Here is a 3,833-nt window from a genome sequence, read left to right as displayed (position 1 = left end):
CGCCACCCGGTGATAGTTCTAGTCGGGATGAGTTCATTTTTCTCATTTGGAACAACAGTAATACCCCCTTTCCTGGGCATGACTTGTACAGAGATCACCCAAGAACTGTCAGAGATAGGATAAATGATCCCGACATCTAAGAGCTTAATCACTTCAGCCTTTACCACCTCTTTCATGTTTGGGTTCAGGCGTCTTTGGGGCTGAACAGAAGGTTTACTGTCTTCTTCCATCAAAATTCTGTGAGTGTAGATTGATGGGTTAATGCCCTTGATATCCTCTACCTTCCAAGCTATAACATTTTTGTGTTCTCGCAACACTCTTAACAATTTTTCTTTTTGTAATGGGTTCAAGGATGCAGAAATTATTACAGGGAGAGCTGATGGTTCCTCAAGGAAAGCATTCTCCAAATGGGGAGGTAATTGCTTCAATTCAAGGGTGGGGGGTTCTTGAGATGATGGCTTGCCAGATGATCCAGGCACTTTGCCTAAAATTTCTAATTTGAGAAATCCCTTCCCCTTGAATTGAGGCTTATCATTTAGATATGCTATCATGAGGTTGATTTCTTCATTGTCGCCCTTTTCAAGTTCTCCCTGCTGGAGGCAGAGTTCAAGAGGATCTGTTATTCTACTCACCTGGAAGCATTCATTAATTGCAATATCAATGGCATCAATCATAAAGCAAGAGTCATCACTAGAGGGTGCATGTTTCATGGCATCAGACATTTTAAAAATTATCTCCTAATCTTGTATCCTAAGGCTGAGTTGTCCTTGTTGGACATCAATCATTGCTTTCCCGGTAGCCAGGAAAGGTCTCCCTAGGATAAGTGAGACCTCCACATCTTCTTGCATGTCTAATACAATGAAGTCAACTGGAAAAATGAATTTGTCTACTTTAACCAACACATCTTCAATGATCCCCCTAGGATGCTTAATGGATCTATTAGCCAATTGTAATGCCACTCTAGTGGGTTGGGGCTCCCCCAATCCCAATTTCTTGAAAATTGAATAAGGCATTAAATTGATGCTATCTCCCAAATCACATAAAGCTTTTTCAAATTTTAAGTTGCCTATAGTGCAAGGGATAGTGAAACTCCCTAGATCTTTAAGCTTTTGAGTTAGCTTATTCAGAAGGATTGTCGAACACTCTTCATTTAATGCAATTGTGCACATCTCCCAGTTTCCTTTTGTTTGCCAATAGTTCCTTCAAAAATTTTGCATAGTGTGGCATCTGGGCTAAAGCATCAGCAAAAGGAATATTAATATGTAAACTTTTAAATATTTCAAGGAACTTACCAAATTCCTTCTCCATCTTTTGTTGCTTCAGCCTATTAGGAAATGGAACTTGTGGCTATTGGTGGATCCCTTGTTGTGCTTCAGGTTGTTCTTTCTTCTACTGTCCGGATCCAAGGCTTGTTTCTGCCTTGGGTTCAGCCTTGTCTTTCTTCTCTACCTCGGGCAACTCCTTACCACTCTTTAAAGTGATAGCTTTTACATGTTCACGTGGATTCACCTCAGTGTTTCTTGGAATAGTTCTCGGTAGTCTTGATGAGATTAACTGTGCCAATTGCCCAACTTGATTTTCCAGGTTTTTAATTGAAGCTTCCTGATTCTGGAACCTGGTTTCAGCACTAGCTATGAATTTTGTCATTAGCTCCTCTAGGTTGGATTTGGGTTCCGGCTGATGATAATTTTGGTGGAAGGGCTTGGATGCATGCTGATTTGACCAGGATTGGTTTGGGTGTCCCCTCCATCCCGGATGAAAGGCATGATGATGTTGGTACCCCTGCTATCTTGGAAAATTGCTGACAAAGTCGACTTGTTCCGTAAATGGCCTAAACTGATTGCCAACTTGGCATTCAATACTGATGTGGCCTCCCCCACACAAATCACATATCATGGGCTGTACATGCATGGCTGCTATCTGCATTTCATCTAACTTCTTGCTGAGTGCTCCAAGTTGAGCAGATAAAGCCGTGTATGTGTCAACATTATGCAGGCCATGCTGCTTTCTTACTTGAGTTCTTTCAGAATGCCACTGGTAATTATTGGCTGCCATTTCTTCTATTAGTGCATGGGCAACCTCAGGAGTCTTATTGTTTATGGATCCCCCGGCTGCTACATCTAAGATGGTCTTGTTTGAATCGGTCAGACCATTATAAAAAGTTTGCACCTGTAGCCATATCGAAAGGCCATGGTGAGGAACCCTCCTTAGTAGCTCCTTGTAACGTTCCCAGGACTGATAGAGAGATTCCCCCTCTTGCTGGAAAAAGGTAGTAATATCATTTCTCATTTTTGCAGTTTTAGAAGAAGGAAAATATTTAGAGAGGAATTGGCTAGCCATTTCATCCCACGTGGCTATTGATCCTGCCAGTAATGAGTTTAGCCAAGCTTTGGCTTTATCCTTCAAAGAAAATGGGAATAACCATAGCCGTATAGCATCATCACTTACCCCATTGTGTTTGAAGGTGTCACAGAGTTATAAAAAGTTAGCAAAATGGGCATTCGGATCCTCATGGGCCATACCACAAAATTGAACCGTATTTTGTATCATATGGATTATGGCCAGTTTAATTTCGAAGTTATTGGCAGCAATAGTTGGCCTAATAATGTTGGAGGCAGCCCCGGTAAGGGTGGGTTTGGCGTAATCCATCATAGTTCTTTATTCAGCCATTTCTTGTGCTTCTTGTGTGACTTGCCTAGCAGCTCTCAAACGGACACGGAGAGTCCGTTCAATCTCTGGGTCATAAAGGATCTCCTCCAGTTCAGGTCAGCTTGTCATAGACTGTAACGGTCAAAGCAATAAAAAGACCAATATTCACAAAAGAATATAAATAACTAATCCTATTACAACTGAAAATGTATAGTGAATTATTGGAATACAAAAACCTACGTCCTAACACAAATAAATGAAGCTGACTATACTAAAAGTAGATCTGAACCAACATCTTATTCAAGGTTCCAATATGCACATCTTATCTGTAGCATCCGAATTTAGATTCAATTCAACTGAGTTCAAACCTGCAACTTTTTTGGTATTGTTGGTCCATAGATAAAATAACAAATAATAATTGTGGTTTGAGTTGTATATACACTTATTGGAATGTAGTATACACGGCTGCATACATCCACTCAGATCTGCTAAACTATAGGCTGCTATCAGAGCTGAATTCTTAATGTATATTCAGAGGACCTAAAATGAGTTGTAACCAGACCTGAGTTAGGCTTGGTTTCAGGGTTTTAAGCTATGCCAGTGTATGGCTCATAATCTTAAAGAACTTCTAAGACCTGAAATCAAGTCTGCAATGCATACAACCTGTATGTGCTGCTGCAATTCGGATTAATGGCAGCAGTCCCCAACAACGGCGCCAAAAACTTGATGTGGCTCATTGTGACACTAGCAATTGCACTAGCCGTTCAAGTAGTAAAGTAGTGAATAGAGTATCGTTCCCACGAGGATTTAGGAAACAACTACCAATACTAAATTGGTCAATTTTTATCTGATTAACAACACAGTTTAACTTTATTCAAAAACTAAAATCCTAAGCTAAAATCTACCTAAAATATTGGCTCAAATGCCTTTAATTCAAGTTAGAAGAGTAGGCAATAAAACCCAAATTTCAAGATTCAGCAATCAATCAACTTGAGTCATTCGAATAGGCCATGATTAAGCCTTGGTTTGGTGAAACCCCAAGGTCATGAACAGCCTTTTTCAAATGCATGTTCATCCTATGCATGAATGATGACCCCTATATCTCTATCAAGGATCTAATCATTCATGCATGCATTTCTTCAAACACATCTAAGGCATCAATTCAAATCTGAATTGATCACCAA

The 3,833-nt window shown here is 40.0% G+C and overlaps 1 non-coding gene across 1 annotated transcript; it reads left to right on the top strand.

The window, feature by feature from the left end:
- Nucleotides 1–2,185: 2,185 nt before the first annotated feature.
- On the top strand, nt 2,186–2,292 carry LOC148789846 (small nucleolar RNA R71). Its single transcript, XR_016079962.1, has one exon. It is a non-coding gene; the product is annotated as a small nucleolar RNA R71 (small nucleolar RNA).
- Nucleotides 2,293–3,833: the final 1,541 nt, after the last annotated feature.

The sequence above is a fragment of the Nelumbo nucifera genome, chromosome 8 (assembly GCF_055504915.1).
Source record: "Nelumbo nucifera cultivar China Antique chromosome 8, China Antique-T2T, whole genome shotgun sequence".
NCBI classification, from domain to species: domain Eukaryota; kingdom Viridiplantae; phylum Streptophyta; class Magnoliopsida; order Proteales; family Nelumbonaceae; genus Nelumbo; species Nelumbo nucifera.
The sequence above is the reverse complement of the archived record's forward strand: the minus strand, read 5'-3'. Positions and strand labels throughout refer to the sequence as shown.